We start from the raw sequence: 13,364 nt of genomic DNA, 5'->3' as shown, positions 1-13,364 counted from the left end.
ATTCAATTTTCCTTTAGATTTACCCAAACCATATAATATCAGGTCAAGCCTAGACACTTTCAATGTGTATGCAGTCAGGCAGGCCCTTGCACTACATAGTTGAAGGTAAATCTAAAGAAAATTGAATAAGAAAATTGTATAGTGAATGGCCAGCCTAAGTGATGGGCACTGGTAAGGCTGCATTTTATGGGCACTGATCAGGCTGCATTTGATGGGCACTGATCAGGCTGTATTTGATGGGCACTGAGGAGTGAGCAGCCTGGGGCCCCACTTTGCACAATCAACACAGGCGGCCTGAGGACATTGTGTGTGTATATATATATAGATATATCTATATATAGATATAGATATATATATCTATATCTATATATAGATATATATATACGCACACTGGAATCTTGGGTGAGTTCCCACACTTTTTTTCCCAGGACTTGACCCCTGATCTGGAGTGTATATTAATGTTTATGTTTAATTACGTTTTTTTGGTTTAATGAAAGGCCGAACCCGCCATTTAACCCTAACACAGTTTTTGGTGTTGTTATTGAACAAAGGGGGTAGTGTTGGGTATTTAGTAGTAATAAGTAGTGAACAGGTATATCTGAACTACCCTAGTCATTAGTAATATAGGGGTATTTTTATCTCAAAAGTAAAATTTTGGCCGGAACACCGCTTTAAGTCTACACAGTGTCTGTTGTTTTTTTGGGGGGTTTTTTTGCATGCTAGTCGCCATGTCGAAAACGAATAGGCTGCTAAAGCACGAAAATAAATAAATAGAATAAAAATTCAGAAGTGATGTCATGTATTGTATTCATATTGTATTTTCGGACAAAAACTGTGTTGATTAAACGAAAATCGTACGATCTGGTATCATACGAGAAAAGTTTTCGTGTTTGTGCCTTTGGATAATTTTGGACGAAAGCTGTGCACTAACGATCAGATTATCGTACGATCGCTTTGAAAGCGGTATATATTGTATGATTTTCTGATGGTGTGTATGGAGCTTTAGAGCTTCATGTGTGTAAGGCATTATCTGGCTGGATCTGGCTCAGCCTGCAGGTAAAGAGTTACTACACACACAGTACATCTAGGAAGTATGAAAGAATGTATTTTCATGGGCGGTCACGTGATCACTTAATTCTCAGTGTCACCAGCTCCCGTCTCTCATTAAGAGGTCATGCAAACTGCGAGCTGCTGCACTCACTCATACTCATTTCACATTCAAATCCAGATGACGGGCTGACAAGCCATGGGAGCTGCTCGGGGAAGGAGCTTACTGTCCCAGCAGCCTGGAGAATCCAAGTAAGAGACCCCTTCAACTTTCTTTTTTTGTCTGTCTGATCCATATTGTAGTGTTTGCTTTACCTGTCCTGTTGCCACATACATCGTGTACCTGTCTGACACACCTGTTCAGGCAAAGAACAAAGCACAGTCGAGCCCAGAGGGAATTATGGGAAGTATACAGGTGGCTTGCTACTGTATTTTTTTTTAACAAAACTACTTGAAGTGCTCATTTACACTTGTACGCTTTAAAACGTGTTCAAATTTTTGCTTTTCAAACAGAAATCCCAATTTTGCTATATATCTGGTTCACGTCTATGGATTACAATTAAAGTGTGTTAAGAGAAAATTATATAGGCCCATTTGCCCCTATATGTGTGCCTTACCATGTGTCCTGTAATGCGCATGCATAGGCATGAATGGGTCCTTATCCTGCTTTGGTGGTTGATGTAGATTGTATATACAACATTACAGAATCTAGACAACCAACAGTGAGAAAAGAATGAATATTAATTGCCATCTTTGTAGTGAATTTTTGAGGGATTTAAAGAGTAACTCTACTTTTGTTGAAAAAAAAAAAAACATTCCCCTCTGAGTGATCTTTGTACATTGCAGGGATTTTAACAAACATTGTTGCAGGATCTTAACTTTTTTTTTGTTTTTCTGAAAAATAGCTGTTTGTTTGTCTGTATCCATGTGAATCTGTATAGGATTGCTTCTATAATTATCAATCAGCTGCTTTACCTGCTGGGCTCTAATGAGGAACGTGGCAGGGTCTGCATCCCTTTAGATGTGATTTCCCTTTGGGAGTATCTCAGCAAAAATGAAATTTTTGTTGCAGGGATGCTCAAAATCTGGTTTGTATCTTAGTGTAGACTTCTGGGAAAATCAGTAAACCAATCACACAAGCAAGAAATTACATTTCTGAGGGGCCATATTGCATTGCATTTTACAGAAAATGACAGAACTGCAGATTAAAAAGGAAAGGTAATATTTAATAGCATTTAAATACAAATATGTGGCAAGTATATACACTATATATAATTGTCCCACTTTCCTATTTTTTTACTCATCCAAACAACCCAGCAGGGCTTTCTTACCTAAAGCTCTAGCTGATTGGCTGTTTTTAGGTTTTAGCTGCAATGCTGCTCAGAAAACCACTGAAAGTATTGGGTTTCCTAGCTGTGCTGCAGTGAAAGCACACCAAATCAGCACCGAGGCATCTTTTTTTAAAGTCCTATCCATTCAAAACTGATATTTGAGTTTAGCACACCCACAGGGGAGCCAATTCACTTGTTGGTTGTTGATATCAGAGGCATTGGTTGTAGGATTGCCCAGCAGAAGTGTATGCCTCCATTCCCTCTTGCTTGGATTGATAACACATTGCTCATAGTACATCATGGAGAATTCATCAAAGGAGTACGGCATCATCATATGGATTTACAAAGCATTTAACAATTGGGTGAAACTTGAAATTCCGGTGGAATTTCTTACCACTGAAGCCCCCAAGAGATAGAAGAATCAGTTTGTAGGGAACTATGCAGAACTGTGTGTCAGGTGGAGGTGCAAATTGGAAGTTCTTCTTGAATGTTTTTTTATCGGTTTTGCTACATTTGGCCCTTCAAGTGTTTGGAAGCAACAATGGAAGTAAAATGCAATATTTCTACATACATATTCCAGTGTTGTGAGAGATGCAGTGCTGCTCTAGGTAGGTCCACTCAATCCAACAACCCACACACCTCCAACATGTGTGCAGGCCCAGTTCCCACACCTGTGCAATGATCAAGGAAAAGTCCAGATGGCCGCACTAAAACACTAAAATCCATATTATTGATCTTGAATGACACAGCATAGAAACACCATACAGAAGCACGGTGGGGGAAGAATGATTAACACGTTTTTCACTAACCTCAGCCGTTAAGGGCTGAGGTTAGCACGAAACGCGTAAGACTTTCTTCCCCCGCTGTGGTTCTGTATGGTGTTTCTATGCAGTTTCATTCAAGATTAATAAAGTGGATTTCAGTGTTTTAGTGGGGCCATCTGGACTTTTCCTTAATAACATCTTCCAGTATGGTGGATACTTTTCATCGGCTGAGCTTAGAATGAAGAGAGTGTGGCATTGCAGATTGCTGGATGATTGTCTGGAAATGGGAAATTGCCAGGAATCTAACTATTAGGGACAGTTATCAAAGAATTAGCTGTTATTATTCACAAAGCATTTGCCCGTGTATGCCCAACTTTGATCTGGTGTACTATTTTACCATTTTCTGTAGATCCTGTCTGCATAGTAATTGTAATGATTGTAAATAATGGAGTGAGACCCATGGTGGAGTGAGATGATTGTTAGTTAATATTGAGGTCTTATGTATTTGTATGCAATGCGTTATATGCAAAAATATGTTTTAGATTCAGATTGTACTAGATCTGTCTGAACCTCCAGAAAGTAACCATGCATATACCATTGATACCACTGTAAAAGAAGACTTTACTGTGATAACATGCTGGTTAGTGATGGTTCAAGAGGTAGCCAGTGATCAGCGTAACTGATGTTAACATGCATGACGGTTTTGCCTTTTTACAAAATGGTTACATGGTCAAAAAAAATTCATGTCCAACCTTACGTCATCTACAGTTCTGGCTCTAAGGAAGGCACCCCCATAGGTTGGCCAGTTTTGCCACAGAGGAGAAAAAAACTTGTTGACTCGCTATAAGAGAATGAATAAATTATAGAACAAGTCCATCTGAATGTGACTAACTAGTCTACTGCCTGTGACCGAATCCTTGGCTGTACAGCCAGGATTCGGTCACACATGTAGCCTGTGAAACAAGATTGACGGCTCCCTGACTTTATGGCTGTTCCTTGCGAGTTTTGATTTGCTGCTCAATGGTGGAGGCAATGCACACCACGGAATACTCTGAAATACAATCTGGAAACATCCCAGTCTAGGGTTTTTCAATGTTTACTAGTTTCAATGACCAGCTATTTAACTGGCTGAATTCCGTATCTCTGGCACAATACTGCTGTTTAAATATTTTTTGAGACCTGAGGCTCCGTCGCTCTTCAGTGTGGTTTGTGCACTATCCTACAATGAATATTGTAATTACATATAATAATTTGCTTCTATTTAACCCCTGAGGAAGGAAATCAATATGTTTATCTCTATTTCCCTGTATTTCTGAAACATGTTGGGATTTTTTGTGATCATATCGTCTGCATGACCCCTTTTTTGGAGTCCGTATGTGATCCAAACAACAAGCAAAATATACGCATATATATCCTATTCTATTATTTTAGATATATCTAATTGTATTTTGTAATTGTTATTTTGTAATAAAATTTGTTTGTTTCTTTTTTTATACTCTAGTACTTTTTGCTTCCATCCCCTACTCATACTCCTGCCCGTACAATCTCTTTAAGGGCATCCTCTTTTCCAAATTGTTACAATATGGGATGTGGTAGGAGTTTTTCTGGGAACTAACTTTTAGGTGATTTCTCTTGATTTATTTATTGAACTAGTCTACTGCCAGACTATACCGTGATTTGGAAAAAAGAGAAGCTTTAGCATTCTTTCAGACAGGCAGTAAGCTTACTGTCCTTTTAAAAAGCGATCTGCAATGGATAACTTTTCAGTACAGAATGAATAGAAGCAGCTGACAGGCGTTCAGGAGACACTACTGCTGCCTCTTGAGACCTGTTTTTTTTTTTTCTTAGCTTTTCCCCCCTACTTTTAAATTGCAGATGGCAGTTGTACATTGCAGGATTTGAACCTCAATTGCAAGCGAAGGATTCTGCTCACAGTTGTGTGGCCCTATTGATCTCAGTGGGCAAGTATGACAGGCGGTACTGACTGTCAAACTTTGCAGTCCGAGTTAAAAATGCCGCAGCCACAAAGCAAAACATCCCGGCCGCAGCATGTGTACAGCCCTGTCAGGGGGATGCAGTTGTCACTGGAACAGGAAGGCTTAAAGTGGTTCTAAAGGCAGAAGTTTTTTTTTTTTGTCATGCATTCTATGCATGAAGATTAAAAAACCCTTATACTTTCCTGATCCCCATCTCAATCCAGCGATGTTGCACAAGAGCCTCGGCTGTCCAGGGACACTCCCTGATTGGCTGAGACAGCCGCTGGTGGCATTAGCTCCTGTTACTGTCAATCAAAGTCAGTGAGCTAATGAGGAGAGAGAGGGGGTGAGGCCGGACCACGGCTCCGTGTCTGAATGAACACACAGAGCAGCAGCTCAACTCGGTTGCCCCCATAGTAAGCTGGGACCCGAAAAGAGGAGGATCTTGGCTGCTCTGTGCAAAACCACTGCAAGTTTAACATGTTTATTATTTAAAAAAAAAAAACAAGACTTTAAAGCGGAGTTCCACCCAAAAGTGGAACTTAAGCTTATCTGATCCCCCCCCCCCCCTCTGGTGCCATATTTGGCACCTTTCGGAGGGGAGGGGGGAGCGGATACCTGTTTTTTATAGGTACCCTATCCCCACTTCCAGGTGACAGGCCAAGGCGAATCACGTCAGCAGCTCTGTCCCCTTCCTCCTCCCTCCCCTTCAGCCGGGCCAGTGAGAGAGCACAGCGCACATCACGCATGCGCTGTAGGGACCTGGTTGTGAAGTCGAAAGGCTACACTGCCGGGTTCAATTACCCACAATGGCGGCGGCAGCACCTGATCCAGCTGATGGAAACATCAGCTGTGGTGCCGACATCGCTGGACTCCAGGACAGGTAAGTGTCCTAATGTTAAAAGTCAGCAGCTACAGTATGTGTAGCTGCTGACTTTTAATTTTTAAGGGTGTGGGACTTCGTTTTAAAGAGGCAGTAAACCCTGATGGGTTTTACTTCCTCTTTTTCCCACTGCAAAGTAAAAACATAATGGGCTAGTATGCATTGCATACTAGCCCATTATGTGGCACTTACCTGCAAACGAAGCCTGCGCTGTCCCCGCTGGTGGCCGCCTCTATCCTTGCCTCTCTTCCTTCCGGGGCCACGGACTCCAGCTCTGTGACTGGCTGGAGTCGCGTGACGTCACTCCCACGCATGCACACGGGAGCTGTCAACCACGGCACTTGCTACTGAAGAAATGGCACAGAGGGCCGTTTCTTCACAGTGTGTGTGCCAATGACATCATCATCGCAGTGTACAGCAAATATCTCCTAAACAGCGCATGTTTAGGAGATATTTACAGTACCTATCGGTAAGCCTTATTATAGGCTTACCTATAGGTACAAGTGACACAGAGAGGTTTACAACAGCTTTCATATCACTTTAAGCTGCCCATAGACAACTCAATTTTCAGTTAATGTTGATGGGGAAATGCCTCCCACAGTGCTATTGTGTTCTGATGGTGGGGAACTTTTCCGGGCAGCACAACATAATGAATTCTGCTAGCGGCTATGATAATTGTATGTAAAAATCCAATAGGCCAGTTCTACCCAAGTCGGTCAATGGATCAACTTTTGAACAATCAGCCTTCTCATACGTAGATCGAATCTTGGCCAGTCCCTGCTTAACTGGCAGAATTTCAGTCTATGTATAGCTGGCTTTAGACAGGAAAAATACCCAGATATGTCATCCCTTATTTAAAATGTGTTCTGGTAGGTCTGGTGTTCCTGTTTGAGAATTTTGCTAATCCTTTCTATCTTGTTACCCAGGAATAGGTAGAAATCTACCCAGCAGAAACAAAAACAGCAAAATAAAATTAAAAAAAAAATGAGGACCCAAACCTTTTTTTGTTGTATCTAAAACAAAATAAAACATTTTGGCTAGAGTTGGGCTTTAAGGTGAACGGAAGCACACCCATCTCTATTACAAACACTACACAACTCAGCTTTGTCTTTGTAATGGAAAACTATAGTCTTCTCAATGTTTTTCCAGCTATAGCTATAGATGTGAATATGATTAACATGATAAATAATGTTATCAATGTGTGTCAATGCTTTAAAACACCTTGTGTCTATTTATAGCAGGTAATTATATTGTATGCAGCCATATTTGCTTAGTACATATGCAGGCTGCGCATCTCGCTTAGAATTCCATGCACAATGTTATCCTTTCTCTCGGTATAAGTCTACCAGTGAGAGCTGACTGACTAATAATGCACGTATTGCATGCTCTAAACGACTGAATTTTAATTTGCACATTTATTGTACATGTACCTTGAGTGATTTCAGTGATGTTAAGTCTCTAGATTTTGTATATTCATCTCTTGCCGCCCATGTAATGCAATTGAGCAGTAGCAAAGAGCGTGGGCTTTAATGCCCACAAGCCACACATATGTGTCCGTGAGTGGCAGAGCTTTCTATGCTGAGAACACACTCAATGCAAACTCCAAGCACAGTGACCAAGCTGTCTAAGACAGCTCTCGGTCCTTACTAATGATCAGGAGATTACAGGACCGGCTGTCTATAGTGTGGCCACTGTGACAGCCAATCAATCCTTCTCACCCCCCCCCCCCATCATATAAGAAAACTGGGACTGGGCAGGAAGGGGTTAAATACAATCATGGAAATATTTTATAGCATCCATGTATATATGTGAAACAACTTTAACCATGTAAGGACCGGAAGGATCTGACTAGGCCATTTTTTTGCGATACGGCACTGCGTTGCTTTAACTGACAATTGCACAGTCGTGCGACGCTTAACCCAAACAAAATTTGGGTCTTCTTTTTCCCACAAATAGAGCTTTCTTTTGGTGGCATTTGATCACCTCTGCGGTTTTTATTGTTTGCGCTATAAACAAAAAAATAGCGACAATTTTGAAAAAAAAAAATATTTTATACTTTTTGCTATAATAAATATCCCAAAATAAAAAAAATGTCTTCCTCAGTTTAGGCCAATATGTATTCTTCTACATATTTTTGGTAAACAAAATCGCAGTATATTGATTGGTTTTCGCAAAAGATATAGCGTCTACAAAATAGGGGATAGATTTATGGCATTTTTAGTGGGACTGTGACATTGCGGCAGACAGATTGCACACTTTTGAAACATGTTTGGGACCATTGACAATGTATACAGCGATCAGTGCTTTAAAAATGCACTGATTACTGTGTAAATGTCACTAGCAGGGAAGGGGTTAACACTAGGGGGCGATCAAGGGGTTAAGTGTTCCTTAGGGAAGTGTTTCTAACTGTGGGGGCAGTGTAGTGACTGGGGGAGGAGACAGATTGCTGTTCCTAATCACTAGTGTACCGCCACCCCCGAAGGAGCCGCTTGGTGAATTTGGATTCTCTGATCTCCGCCTCAACTCCAAGAATGACCTCAGCCCCTCTGGCACACCTGGTTAAATAAAATTACTGCAAACACATTTGAGAACATATGTGAGAAATACTGTTATCTTGGCTGTGTATTATCACCAAAAAAACAGACACATACCTGATAGTGATAAACAAATTGAATATATTATCATGGTTTAAAGTATATGGAAGCTTTCAACACTGTTAAACCTTGCTGCAAAAAATGAATACATTAGAAAAGGCAACCTTCAATATTTAGCAATTTTAAGTTTAGAAAAGGGCAGTAATCTATACGCCCATAACACAGTCGCTGAGAGGGAGGAGAGAAGATGTGTCAACTTCTCAGCTCCTTCTGGGCCACAAGCACCATTTAAAGTAACAACAAAAAAGAAGAAATGGGTTAACAGGTACAGTAAGCACAATTCTGTAAAGGGGTCCTGGGTTGAAGAGTACTAGTATCTTCTGCTAGCAAACGTTGGGGCCCTTTGTAAAGAAAGTTCCACCACACAGTCCCGTCACCTCACAATCCTGTCCTCTATCCCTTCTCCTTATGGTAACTCTCCCGGTGGTCTCATGAGAAGCGTGGCTTTCTCTCCCTCTTTTGGGTCAGACAGTCAGTGGGAGGAAGCGTGCCCCATTATCCGTGTCAGTGTGTGTCTCTCTCCTCAGATGCTGGTACCTTAATTCAGGAAAGAAAGTCTATCTCAGGAGCGGCAGATGCGGACATCAGCCATGCGCATCGGCTCCGCTGTCGCGCCCCCTTAGTGGTCTTAAAGCGGCCGACGTACAATGACAGCGATTTGCCCAGCAGAGCCAGCCTGCCACAGTACAACTGCGGCGGTGGGTCTTTAAGTGGTAAAGGTAAAAGCATATCTCAACACAGTTGTAATATATTGCAGCCTTCAGATGAGGTGGTTGAATTAGTTTTTTTTTTTCAGTCTTATTTTCACCTGGTGATTCTGCCAATAACACACTTCTCATCCTAGGGCAACAACATTCACAGAGCTGTATCTACAGAGAACCAGGAATGTCACTATGGGGTTGATTTACTAAAAAGCAGTACAGGTTGCAGGAGATGTTATCAGCTTGCAAGATTTCTTGTAGGAACAACACTTCTGGCCAGCCTAAGGCTGGGTTCACACTACTGCGAATTGGATGTGGGTTTTCCCCGCATCCAATTTGCATGACAGGAAAGTGTGAACGGCTTTCTATGGAGGCGGTTCACACATCTCCGGAGGACTGCAGAGCGGCTTGCACGGAGGTCCTGTGCATCTTTGGCTCAGTTTCAGGGCCAAATTCAGGCAAAAATTCAGACCTGATTCTCTGAAATGGAGAACAGGACGCACCGGACCCCCTGCTGTGATCCGCATCCGGCATCAGTGTGAACCCAGCCTAAGTGCTTGATGCTCTTAAACGCACCTAAACACATTTGCAGACTTGCGGCTTAGGCACGTTTTTGAAGTTGCTTTTCTTCTGCCAGAAGAAAAGCTTTTTTATTGAAATCCCCAGTGAGCATGAAGCCTAAACATTAGCAAAAGGCTTGGAATACTTTCCTTGACTTCAAGATCCAATGGCAGGAAGACACGTGCTTACCTCCCAATTTTTTGAGATGGGAACGAGGGAATGGTATTAGCATAAGTATGTAGGCATTAGATACACCCCCTGTCATGCCCCCTAGAGGAGTATTATACAGAAAAATGATTAATTAAACCTACAAATGCTTATTTTTACCACTACTATTCCTTTATACTGGCTTTTGAAATTTAAAAATGCAGCTGAGCCTACCGATGAGTTTATTGAAAGTTAGTGGAGGAATAGACTCCAGGTATGAGATAGTGGTACACATAATCTGTTAAGGTATAATTGCTAAATGGAATATAGTGGTTTGGGGTTTTTTTCTTGTTAATAATGTAAAATGTTAAATGTTTTGTATGTTATAGGTTTGTTCTGAAAATGTAAAATAAAACTTTCAATAGAAAGTACTTGATTAATAAAAATTAATAAAGTTCAGCAATTTAGAAATTGGATGAAAGGTTTAACACTGGGAAACACTTTTTAAAAGATAAATAGTGCATTTTATATACAACTATTTAGATCAGACCAACATGATGGATAAATGAAAAGAAATTAGGGATAAATGAAGAGAAAAGAGGGACAAAGGAACTTTGTTCCCAATCAGGGACAGTCCCTCGAAATCAGGGACAGTTGGGAGCTAGGCACATGACCAAGCCCAGGCAGAAACAGGAAGCAGAATCAGCCAGTCCGATTGCTGATCTTGCCCTACTGCTGAGATCATGTGACTAAATGCTGAGACATGCAGTGTTTTTTTAAGCCAATGTATGTATTTCATACTTTGTGTACTATGCATGACTTCAAGGATTGGGGAAGGCAGAAGAACACTTTTATTTTAAAGCAAACCATGGCAGTTCCTACATCTGTTTTCTGCACTTTTTGTGAGGCATGATGTCACCACCCTCAGGCTAAGGTGTCATTAAAGTGCATGCATGCCTTTCCATAAACTCGATTTTTTGCGTGGGACACACAGGTCTATGTCTAATGCCGCGTACACACGATCGGAAATGCTGCCAGCAAAAGACCGATGTGAGCTTTTGGTCGGAAAATGCGACCGTGTGTATGCTCCATTAGACTTTTGCTGGCCAGCAAAAGATTGAGAGCAGGTCCTCTATTTTTTGGTCGGAAAAAGTTCCTATCCGAAAATGCATTCGTCTGTATGCAATTCGGACGCGCAAAAAAATCATGCATGCTCGGAAACAATTTGACGCATGCTCGGAAGCATTGAACTTCATTTTATCGGCTCTTCGTAATGTTGTACGTCACCGCGTTCTTGGCGGTCGAAAGTTCAGAGAACTTTTGTGTGACCATGTGTATGCAAGGCAAGCTTGAGCGGAATTCCGTTGGAAAAACCATCCAAAGAGTTGGGAGGTATGGGTTTTCCACCATGCACATCCGACAGAAGCCAGCCAAGCGGCCAGCTTCTGTCGGACCGGCAGCCATACACAGGGGCCGAATGACGGCTGTTTTTTATTGAACTGGCCGATGTCACCTGGCATTCAGCCCGTGTGTATGGGGCTTTAGGGAGGAAGAGGAATACTGCTACTGCTGGCCTAACAAAAGGTAATTAGGGACCTATATGCATGCGATTGTCATCCTAAAAAATGTTGGGATAAATGACATGAAATAATTTGATGTTAGATTCTCTTAAATAGCAATTAAAGTACTATTTTCTAGTTGTTCAGTGTTTTACAGTCTTTCTTCAGCTACTGTTATAATTGTGTTGACAAAATGAGAAAACATTTCATCTGATATGCACGAGCCTACTTCTGACAGCGCTGGTAACACCATGTGATTTACACACAAGTGATTTCTCTTTCTGCATTTTATCTACTTTGCATCCATGATACTTTAGAACTGAGGACACAGAAACTCTGTTCCAGATTGCCCCTTGAGGTTTTTGACACAAGTAGTTCTGCTGTCAAATAAGTATACAGCCTGTCATTCCAACGCTGGAGGGCAAATCCCTTCACTGAGGTCCTAGACAGACCCAGTATGGGGGGCAGCCGAATCCTGTCCCTCATCACTAAAAAAAATGATTTTTTTTTTTTTTTAAATGATAAAACTGCATGTTTTTTTTCTGCCTGGAGTTCATTTCAAATCCATCAAATACTGTTTGCCTCTAAAATGGATATATAATGTAACTTCAATGCAGTGTCCCAAAAAACAGCTTTTTGTGGTGAAAACAAGATCACACTTTATTTTGCCTTAACTTGTCATCGCTGAGTAGGTTTGACATAGGAAACTGATGTGACAGTTATCACCTCTGGTCCTGTCAAGATTCCCTGTCAAATACAGAGCTGTAAAGGAAGGGACCAGACTGTTCTGTGCAATGAAGGATAATGACGTGTACTGGTTATTCTTTCATATTGTAAAACAAATGTATTGCCTGACTTTTTAATGCCTATTTTATTATTCTTACATGTACCCTCAAAACATTGATTTATTAGCATCTGAAGTGTGCATTCTTACATTATTTATTCTTCCTGGATTGTATTTTTTCAAAAGTATAATCATACTTATCGAAGAATTGATGCTGTTTTGAATGCAAAGGGTGGTCACGCCAGATATTGATTTGGATTTCTCTTTTGTTCATTTACTTTCCATTTCGTTAATCGATAAAAATAAACTATTCACACTTCTATTTATGAAGGCATTCTTAATTTACAGCATTTTTTCACAACATGCTCAAAACTTTTGTACAGTAATATATATAGATAGATAGATATAGATATATATAGATAGATATTTATCTATATATATCTATCTATATAGATCTATCTATCTATCTATCTATCTATCTATCTATCTATCTATCTATCTATCTATCTATCTATCTATCTATCTATCTATCTATCTATCTATCTATCTATCCATCCATCTAGCTATCTAGCTAGCTATCTATCTAGTTATCTATCGATAGCTAGATAGCTAGATAGATAGATAGATAGATAGATAGATAGATAGATAGATAGATAGATAGATAGATAGATAGATACAGTATATACCATTTGTGAATAAAAGGTTACCTCTACTGCCCTTTGTATCCACATTTCTCTCCTGCACATACTGCCCACCACCATATCCTTTGCATTTCTTTCATGCACATACTGCCCACTGTCGTAACCTCTATACTCCTTCCTGCATATACTGCCCACTCTCTTACCCTATGCGCTCCTCTCCTGCATGTACTGCCAAACATCATTCCCTCTGCACTCCTCTCCTGCACAAATTGTTCACTGTCATACTTCTTTAGTGTACATAATGCCCATCATTATA

At 40.7% G+C, this 13,364-nt stretch overlaps 1 protein-coding gene across 2 annotated transcripts in view; it reads left to right on the top strand.

Moving 5' to 3' along the window:
- The first annotated feature begins 1,113 nt into the window (after nt 1–1,113).
- Nucleotides 1,114–13,364, top strand: part of PGCKA1 (PDCD10 and GCKIII kinases associated 1) — a 112,561-nt gene continuing 100,310 nt past the window's right edge. For both annotated transcript variants that reach the window (XM_073608942.1, XM_073608947.1), the window contains exon 1: nt 1,114–1,299. The gene's annotated coding sequence lies outside the window, so the exon portion shown is untranslated. The remainder of the gene's footprint in view (nt 1,300–13,364) is intronic.

The sequence above is a fragment of the Aquarana catesbeiana genome, linkage group LG01 (genome assembly GCF_042186555.1).
Source record: "Aquarana catesbeiana isolate 2022-GZ linkage group LG01, ASM4218655v1, whole genome shotgun sequence".
Taxonomy (NCBI): Eukaryota; Metazoa; Chordata; class Amphibia; order Anura; family Ranidae; genus Aquarana; species Aquarana catesbeiana.
This window is presented reverse-complemented; position numbering and strand designations above follow the sequence as displayed.